This window comes from Asparagus officinalis, chromosome 8 (assembly GCF_001876935.1).
Source record: "Asparagus officinalis chromosome 8, Aspof.V1, whole genome shotgun sequence".
In the NCBI taxonomy this organism is placed as follows: domain Eukaryota; kingdom Viridiplantae; phylum Streptophyta; class Magnoliopsida; order Asparagales; family Asparagaceae; genus Asparagus; species Asparagus officinalis.
Window position 1 is genome coordinate 74,240,951 of NC_033801.1, and position 10,652 is coordinate 74,251,602.

The following is a 10,652-nucleotide window of genomic DNA, read 5'->3' on the forward strand; positions in this document are numbered from 1 at the left end:
ATGTGGGTTTATGAAATTATTCTGGAACTAAATATGTGTATTGTAGATGGATGATGATGGTGACTTTGTTGATGAAGAAACTCTTGTTAATATGTGTCAATGGGCTGCACTATTAGTTTTCATGTTAGTAATGACATTCATGAAGAGAATGCAAGCTAGACATAAATCAATTCGTAGTGGTCCAAGTAAGGTAAAAGAAAGCAAGATAAAAAATAGAATTGAACACATAAAGCGTATATATCACTGCTAAAAAATAAGGTATCCTAGACGGAAAATTCCGTCTAGGATACTCAAAATTCCGTCTAGAATAGATATTCTAGACGGAATTCCGTCTAGAATACCCGTCTAGAAAGTTTCCGTCTAGAATGAATTATTCTAGACGGAAATTCCGTCTAGAATACATTCTAGACGGAATATTCTAGACGGAATTCAAAACCGTCTAGAATACATCCTAGACGGATTATTCTAGACGGAAATTGGTTTTTTATTTTTTTTAATTTTAAAAAAGGTATCCTGGACGGAATTTGAGCATCCTAGACGGAATTTCCGTCTAGGATACTTGCTACAGTGTTGTTCTTATGCAGGTTAAAACACCTACCCTTTTCCTCCTGGGTGCACAAGATCTTCGAGTTCCAGTTTCTAATGGTTTACAGGTAAGTAACTTACATGGATGGTAAATTCTTTATAATCATAAGTGTTTAAGTAAATCATCTGATGAATTTGATTTTAGAAAATTTATCATTTGGTCTTAGACTCTTAGGTATACCTCTTAGCCATGATGCTCTAGATACGTTACTAATTTAACATAGATAGTCCATTGGAGAATGCTACACAATTAGTTTAGCCTACTCTAAAAACTTGGATTAAAAGGTTTCTTTTACTTTTATTAGTGTTCATATTGTTTTTTTTCACAATTGTATCATATTTTGGCTTTGCTGCAAATTTAATTAATTTGAAGGATCATACTTTCCACCTGCAAGAGTAATTTGGTTAAATTTACATGCATGAATCTTGTAAAGCCATTTATCCCTTTACACATGCTTGTAAACATTATTTGCATTCACTTGCTTTTTGAAAGAGTTGAAATTGGCAATTTTGATACACCCCTAATCTGAAGATATTTTGGAGTTAATCCTAAAATTTCGTTAAATATTAATCATTCTTTAATTCGAAAGGTTTCCAAGGTTGGACTTACCATCATAGAAATTTCTATGTACTGATTTATTCTCATGAATATATCTATTAACTTTGTTTATTTCAAATGTTCCTAGTATGCAAGGGCCCTGAGAGAAAAAGGGGTCGAGCTCAAAGTGATTGTGTTTCCTGATGATACCCATGGAATTGAAAGGTAAATTTATTTCTTTTTGGTTCTTGAAAATTATATGTAGAAGGCTCTCAGCATGAACTTTTTTGTTTCTTTCAGGCCACAATCTGATTTTGAAAGTTTTCTCAACATTGGTGTCTGGTTTAAGAAGTACTGCAAATAAATCACCAGAATCTGTAATTATCTCAATCCAACAGTATATTGGCATTTTGCCAGTCACATTGGAGAACTTAGAATTTATCATACTGTTTCTCTCTGTATGTCATCGTTGATGACATTTGTGATACAATTGATGATGATAAAGTCAAACCATGATTCTGGATATTGTCTGCTTTCAAAATAATTCTTATCTGTATAGAAACACATTTTGTCTACCAGTGGCAAGTATCTTGGTTCTCATTTTGCCTGGATTAAGGGGCTGTTTGGTTGGCAAAAAACAACCCCTTGCAACCTCTTTCCATACTCTGTGATTGTCAGTTATGGAGAAAAAAGTTCAAAAAAAAAAGGGTTTGAAAACTCCTCCACATAGGGGAGGGTAGAGGAGAGGAGTGGTTCCCATTTCCAAATCTTATGCCTCTGAAATGGGCTGGAAACGTTTTTTTCTTCCCATAAAATTTGGGAGCTTGTACGATCCTCACTGCTGGCCTCTTTGAGGGATAGCCCTACTCTTACCGTCGCTCCCACTTCCATCTCCTCTCTCGCGCTTTAATTTTCACCTATTCTCCATTGCACTATCATCCCTCTCTAGTGGCTGCAATTTTTTGAGATTAGATGAATGGATCTTGAAAGTTCAGGGCTATTTGATGCTTGAGGGAAAATCCTACTCTCACTGCTTGTTCTCACTTCCATCGCCCTCTTTGATGACTGCTTTATTGAGATCAAATTGCTGGATCTTGAAATTTTAGGGCTACTTGTTGCGAGTTTTAATTTAGAGCTTTTTGAAATTATTGCTGGATCTTGAATAAAGGTTTGGCCTTTCTTGGAGAATCTCTGACCTTCTTGCTTGATATCAACAAATTTGGCAATTTAACGTATACTCTCTCATATTTCTAAATTTTTTTAGATTTACTATACTTCTGGTCAAATTTGGCAAACGTAATGGTTGCATGCTAATTTTATCAAATTGAAGTATGATGGTGGTGTATATTTCCTGTAATTTCTGCGATTTTAATTATTTTCTGCTCCTAATTAGCCATATAACTGAATTTGATTGAAAAAAGGCCAAGTTTCAGCCTTTTACTTAATTTTCATTTATCAATTTGTTCACATATCTTGAGTTGTTTGGTCAATATTAGTTTGGGTATGTCTACATGTTTGGTCATAACAAGGAGTTCTTGCTTATCAATCATAACAATGTGTTCTTGCTTAGCAGCCATAACAGATTCTATAAAGTTTGATGTATTTGATTATAACAATGGCCATTTATTTAAGTTTGCATTCGTACCTTTTGGATGGCAAAGATCGTTGATGGAAATGGATTAATTTGGTAATATGTTTGGAATTTGAGAGCTCAATGACAATGTGTTCTTGCTCTTGACTATGATGATTTTAGTTCTGTATATATTGTTACTCATGAATGGTCCTGTGAAAATACTTGATTTTTTTCTCTACATTCATGAATGGTCAGTATGGAATCTGTTTATGAACCATTGTCTCGAGTCAGAATTAGAAATGACAAGAATAGGAACTCAGGTGTCTGCATGCATGTAGATAGTCTTTGACTATTTATCATACTTGCTTACATGATGATATTGACCAAAAATATTAGAAGCTCGTCTCAAGTATATCAATTTTAATGTTTATCTCTACTTTTTATTAGTACTTGTTGGTGTATATTTGACTATAAATTTTCTTTATGAAATTATTCTGGAACTAAATATGTGTATTGTAGATGGATGATGATGGTGACTTTGTTGATGAAGAAACTCTTGTTAATATGTGTCAATGGGCTGCACTATTAGTTTTCATGTTAGTAATGACATTCATGAAGAGAATGCAAGCTAGACATAAATATGTGGGTTTATGAAATTATTCTGGAACTAAATATGTGTATTGTAGATGGATGATGATGGTGACTTTGTTGATGAAGAAACTCTTGTTAATATGTGTCAATGGGCTGCACTATTAGTTTTCATGTTAGTAATGACATTCATGAAGAGAATGCAAGCTAGACATAAATCAATTCGTAGTGGTCCAAGTAAGGTAAAAGAAAGCAAGATAAAAAATAGAATTGAACACATAAAGCGTATATATCACTGCTAAAAAATAAGGTATCCTAGACGGAAAATTCCGTCTAGGATACTCAAAATTCCGTCTAGAATAGATATTCTAGACGGAATTCCGTCTAGAATACCCGTCTAGAAAGTTTCCGTCTAGAATGAATTATTCTAGACGGAAATTCCGTCTAGAATACATTCTAGACGGAATATTCTAGACGGAATTCAAAACCGTCTAGAATACATCCTAGACGGATTATTCTAGACGGAAATTGGTTTTTTATTTTTTTTAATTTTAAAAAAGGTATCCTGGACGGAATTTGAGCATCCTAGACGGAATTTCCGTCTAGGATACTTGCTACAGTGTTTTTTTTTTTTTGCAGAATCTACTTTGGATGCTTATACACAATATTGAACAACAAAACATTATATTCATATTCAACACAATCTAATTATCAGTTTTTTTTTTTTTTTTTTTTTTTTTTGCAGAATCTATTTTGAGTGCATGTACACAATATTGAACAAAAAAAATTATATTCATATCCAACACAATCTAATTATATTCCAATATCAAATCCAATTCTATTCAAATAAAACATTCACCAAAATAGTAAAGAGATACATAAATTTTTTACAAACTTTTACATAAATTAATGCATCTGAAGTCAACATATGATACAAGGTTATTTGAACATGACTGACATGTTACATTGCATCTTAAGCTCCAGATATCGAGGCCCTTCTCCTCCAAAACTGATCAAGAAGCAAATTTGCTGACCGATTGGAAGCTTTGCGCAAATATGTATAAACAGAACAAGCACAATCCTGCTCAAGATACTCCCCAAATTAGAATAAAAAGGTGGACGTACCATACAAATACCAACTACTAACTTCTTGAGTTGAGGAACTGTAACATTTAGAGCCATATGATTCAGGAAAGATAAACAACATGTTAGCACTAATGTAAAAAAGATTAAGAGTAAGATTGAATTTGTGTCCAATGTAAATAAACTAAGGAAAGGAATACCTGCAATGACTTAGATAAAATAAGCATTTGGAAAAGCAAATAGCAATGATGGGTGAAGTTGTTAGGTCTAAGAGGTAGTGCAAGATGCCTGAACATAGCAGTAGATTCTTAAACATGAAAAGTGTCCAGGATAAGGTTGAGTAACTAATTCTAAATATCACTGAGAACTACATATTATGGAGCAATTATCATTACATCAACAATATACTAGTGTAACATACTCAAAATACAACAGAATAAATTGGAATATTTTGCTTACCCAACATTCCCCAAGATATTTCCAGAGCAGCAAACTCAGTAGGCCTTCAAGAAAAACTAAAACGAAGAAAGAAGTAAGCAGGCCGCTAAGCATCACAACACAGAATTTTCCTGCACACAATGGGACTTAAGTAATAAAATTCACAACAATATGCATACAGATATGCAAATATTGCAAACTAAGAGCTATAAAGGATGTAATAGCCTCTGACAGTTGTCCATAACAATATGCTTATTACAGACATGTAAATATCACAAACATTTTCCAAGTAGCAAGTAAGCATTTTCCAAGTAGCAATTTAATCAGCAGACACAAGAAACATCATCAAGGTCATGGCATCATTCTAATGATAAATAAAAAAAGCACTTAACCCTTCTACAAGACTAATAACTCAGTGATTACTCACTTAAATGATTTAATCTTCATCTTCATTCAAACCCCCTCGGAAATCAACCAACGGATGCATCATTAGACAGTACTATAACAATTATGTTCTCAAGATTCAAGACTTCATCTTTCCTTTTTGTTCATTCAACAAAGAAAATGGCACAAAGTAACAAAAGAAAAATCGAATTTGACCTTAAACCCTACAACAACAAAATTTGCAGGAATCTAAAGAAAGAAATTTCTAATCTTAAAAAAACGTGATAAAGCATTGACCTGTGAAATCCCAGCCTTTTAAGAACTGGGAGAGTGATCTTGGACTTATCCATCTCCAGAATTGACAATGGGACATTGAAATCTCAAGATATCATGTCGTTTCGGCTGATTCAACCAGAAAAAAAAAGAAAAGAAAAGAAAAAACAAATCAATTTGACATCAAACCCTAAATCCAAAAAATTGCAGGAAATTGAAAGATAAATGGTTAGTATTTCAAAAAAGTAGAAGAAATTCACCTCAAAAATCAAATTTTCTTAGCAGCAGCGACCTCCTTAGTACAAAACAAACAAACAAATAAATAAATAAAGTAGGATCCATCAACACATTTGATTAAAGAAGATGTACAATTAATTAGGTAGATTCCACCAAGATTTTATACTTTTCTAGAGTCCATCATTCATTTCCTATCCAAACCTATTGGCCTAGAACCATTTTGATACACTCCTAGGCCTTTAATTTTTAGTTTTCACTCATTTGTCCCTTTCTGGAATCATGACACTCAATTAACATGGCAAATAGGTTTTTGCGGTGTTAACTCGATTAGTGACTGAGAGTGAAGACGCACATGCATATATCCACACATACACATGCATCTATCCATGCGCACACATACAAATACAAACTATTCATAAGGTCAAAGTGACATGAACATGTAACCACCCTATCACAAGCAATAATACCACCAGGCTAATCAATTTGTATCAGTCATGGAAAGTTACTTCTCCTTCAGCATGTCTTTCATTCATTCACAACTTGCTAGAGTCGTGATTCAACCTGACTTACATTTCTTAAAATTTTGGTCAAAGTATATCTCTTTTTATTAAATTACACTAATTTCCAATCAAACTGCTCACATGCGGTCAAAGCATATACTTAATAATACAAGTTCATTCTAAATTAGCAAAATTAAACATAGATTAGAAGAGTAAAAGTAACCGGATGACGGGGATCACAAAACTAGGGTTTGAGAAAATTAGGGTTTGAGAAACTGTCAATATCTAATCGGGGATCAAAAAACTTCAAATCAATTGCTGAAATCAAGCTAGATCGAAAGCAAACCTCAAAGAGTTGGAGTTTTTCGACTGAAGCCCTTTTCCTGTTTAAGGGGGGAGGCGACGACGGGACGGCGAGGTCGGAGGAGAGGGACGGCGACGACGTGACGGCGAGGTCGAAGGAGAGGGACGGCGACGACGGGACGGCGAGGTCGAAGGAGAGGGACAGCGACGATGTGACGGCGAGGTCGAAGGAGAGGGACGGTGACGACGGGACGGCGAGGTCGAAGGAGAGGGACATCGACGACGTGACGGCGAGGTCGAAGTAGAGGGACGGCGACGACGGGACGGCGATCTCGAATGAGAGAGAGAGAGAGAGGCGAGCACGATGAGAATTTGGGGATTTAGGGTTTATAGGGCCAGATCTCGAATGAGAGAGAGAGAGAGGGGCCAGCACAATATATACTATCGGATCAAGGGAATTTTTTAATAAAAACTGAAACCAACATTTAGCAGGAAATTCAAATTTCGTCTGCAATACTATTCTAGACGGAAAATTCCGTCTAGAATATTATATTGCAGACGGAAAATCCTTGACGGAATTTTTCCGTCTAGAATAATGTATTCTAGACGGAAAAAATTCCGTCTAGGATATTCCGTCTAGAATACTTGTTATTCTACTAGTGTATAATGGTTTTAGTGATAGTTATGCAAACTACATTAGAATTCGGAATGGTGATTTTGTGAAATTAGCAAGTATCATGAGGAAAATGGTCTACTAAGAGACACAAACATGTAGAAGAACAATTTATCATGACATTGAGCATATTGAGTCATAAATCTAAAACCGCATTATGAGATCTCGTTTTATTAGATTAGGGAAGACAGTCAGTAGATATTTCAACAATGTATTAGAAGTGTAATTATTTACCTACATGGACAATACATGAGACAAGCCCCCAGTGACGTTTCACAAGAGATCATTAACAACCTGCTATACTATCCTTATTTCAAAGTATATCTACACTTTAAGTACATTTGTATGTGTATTCAATGAAAACATATGTTAACTTAGTAATTTTGTATACATATTATAGGATTGCAGTGGTATGATAGATGAGACTCATGTTAATGTAATGTTATCGATAATCTTGTTGCTAGATTTCAAGGCCACAAAGGTGTTATAAAAAATGTACTTGTAGTTTGTGCCCCAAATAAGTTGTTCACATATGTGTCAGTAGGTTAGGAGGAGTCGGCAAATGATTCTAGGATTCTTCAAGATGTATTATCCAGACCATAACCACATGGATTAAGAGTCTATGGCGGTAATTATTTGAAAATTTAACCTTATATAATTTTCAGTATAATATGCAAACTTGACTTATTTACAAATTTTCTTGAAAAAATTATAGGCTATTACTATTTATGTGATGTTGGATACCCCATCATGCTAGGTTTTATCTACCCCTATCGAGGTGCTTAATATCATTTGAAAGAACATACTGGTAAAAGACCTAATAATATAAGGGACTTGTTCAATCAAAGATAGTCTTCTTTAAGGTCTAAGATTGAATCTATTTTTGGCACATTGAAGAATCAATTCAAGATTATGTGTGCTAAACCACATTATTCATTCCCTAAACAAGTAGATATTGTATTAACTTGCACAGTAGTTCATAATTTTATTGCAACTATTGATCCAAATAATGCACTACTCAACGAGTCCGATTTGAAGATATTGATGATGAGATGACAAATGAATCTATCAACAATATAGTTGATTTTACACAAACTTAAACTCAAAGAGAACAAACACAATCAAGAAATGAGTAGATGACTCTTAGCGATGATATTGCTCGGGCGATGTGGGTTAACTACTATGAAAAATATAATGATGGTGTAACCACTGAGGCTTAACTTTCATATTCGTCGGTGTTTTTTTATTCATTCATGTACTCTTAAGTCCAAACTCTATGTTTTGCTTTTTCCACTTGTTATGCTTTTCATGAACATTAATTTAGGGCATCATAACATTAATTATGTTATATATTTGTATTTTTAGTAATGTACTCATTTTTTGTTTGTCATATTAATTACATTGTATCTAACTCTCTCTACTAAATTAGTAATGGCTGATAACATATCCTTAAGTGGGAGAGATAAAAATAAAGGCAAGGGTTCAGTTCCATCTCGACATGCTCAGGCTAAGCCTCTAACTAGTAGTAGGTTTATCCCATTTCAGGTTTCCTACCTTGGATAGTCACCTCATGTATTTCCCAACATGTCATGTTATGATGCGAATTACTTCCAAATACACCACTAACCAGGGCTATTATGAACATGCTAAGTTCTCCTACTCTGCATCAACAATTTCAAAGTCTAATATTTGTGGATTGCAACTATCTCCCACTAGTGATGATAGCTCAACTCTTGAATTAGGTTGCGAAAGGGTGCTAATTGAAGAAGGGTAGAAACCTCACCAAATCCAAAGAATACGAGAAAAAACTTCAACAAAGAAAAAGAACATTGAGATTCCCAAGGGAACAAACATTATTTTGGGATTCCGTTATGATGATGAGCTCATTTCATTTCTTATGAATTTGGAAAGAAATGGTTACAAACCCGAAAATAGCTTTAAGAGAACTGCTTGTAGCATGGTTTCCACACATATCAACAACATGTTTTAACACTATATTTAAGTGGGAGAACATCATGCATCGCATCAAAACCTTGTGTACTAGATTTTGTGATATGAAAATCTATCGTAATCTTAGTGGTGCCGGATGGGATGATAGCATCAAGACTATCATCATGGGTGTTGAATGTTTGGATAGGTGGACTGAGGTAAATAATCTAAACTTATAAATATAAGTTAAACTTATAAATATAAGTTATCTCATTTTCATTGTATTAATACACATACTTTTTTAGGACAAGAGAGTTACTAATTCTAAGCTTAAAGAGTATGTTTAAGCCCTTGCTGCATTATGACGATCTTGCAATCATCATCGAGGATGATCGAGCTAGAGGAGACTTTGCTAATGATACTTTCAAAAAGTTCAAACGTAGCGAGACCATTAGTCTTGGAGATGATTATGATGATTCTCCTTTGCCTGCCAATCAATCCCCTCAATTGCACTTTCTAGATGATGAGGACACTCTTATGTAGATGGTCAAAATTTATTTTCATTTAGGACGATGATCAGCTTAGATCCAAGAAGTGAACGCCTGATGATTAAATCAAACCTCGCCAAGCAGCCCACATCGACTTGACCTGATTAAGTCAAAACACTAGTCGACTCCCACAACACGCCCCGAGCCAAGTCAAAAGGCGTCATTACTCGGCTAAGCCTAGAGTTGAATTCTGTGTCAAATTCGAACTCATAGGCGAAGCTTACCAACTAATGAACTTCGCCCACATCAAGTGGTCCAAATCATCCACTTGTGAAGAAGGTGTGCCCATGTTCGCAACGACCTTTGTCCACGTCTTCAGTAAACCTCGCCAAGTCCGCAAAGTTCACCCAAATAGCCATTTCAGAGTTATTTTTAGGGGATAACCGTGCCCAACTAACTTCTGCTTTAATGGCCACTTTACCAGCCTGGATAACTCTAACTCCTTCCTGGTCTTTGCTAAGGAAGAGACGTACTTCTCGTCGAAAAAGTAAATGAAGTCCTCCCAAGTAAGTGTCATTCGCTACTTTGAGGTGAATTTAAGCCTGCACAATCCCCCAACATCACCCTTGGGGATAAAGGCTGCTAACCTCTGCTTCTGGATGGAGTCGACATTAAGTAAATACAGAATGTTTCCCATATCGTCTTTCCACTTGTGGGCTACAAGTGAATCTGATGATCCCCTGAAACTCTGGTGTCCTCATCTTCTGGTATCTCTCCACCAAATAGAGCTAAGCCTCCTGCTCCATGGCCCTACCGATAGCTGGGTGTGGTGTAACTCCTGATAGAACCTCTGGGGATTCTTCTGCAATAGGTATAACGGGTACGACTGGTGGTGAAACTACATGTGGTGGTGTTACTGGTGGAACCTAGTTCGCTATTTGTTCCTAGAGCGCTGCTAATCTCGCTACAATCGGTGCCATTAGGTCGATCAAGTACTATGGAGCCTGCTGGGGCTCAGGTGGAGCCTGCTGGGGCTCAGGTGGAGCCTGCTGCGGCTCGA

The 10,652-nt window shown here is 35.6% G+C and overlaps 2 long non-coding RNA genes across 2 annotated transcripts; one reads left to right on the forward strand and one right to left on the reverse strand.

Moving 5' to 3' along the window:
- Positions 583 to 1,701, forward strand: LOC109820357. Its single transcript, XR_002241824.1, has 3 exons — positions 583 to 653; positions 1,272 to 1,348; positions 1,424 to 1,701. It is a non-coding gene; the product is annotated as an uncharacterized LOC109820357 (long non-coding RNA).
- Positions 4,093 to 5,827, reverse strand: LOC109820579. Its single transcript, XR_002241901.1, has 4 exons — positions 5,723 to 5,827; positions 5,487 to 5,591; positions 4,827 to 4,936; positions 4,093 to 4,365 (listed from the first exon to the last, which is right to left on the reverse strand). It is a non-coding gene; the product is annotated as an uncharacterized LOC109820579 (long non-coding RNA).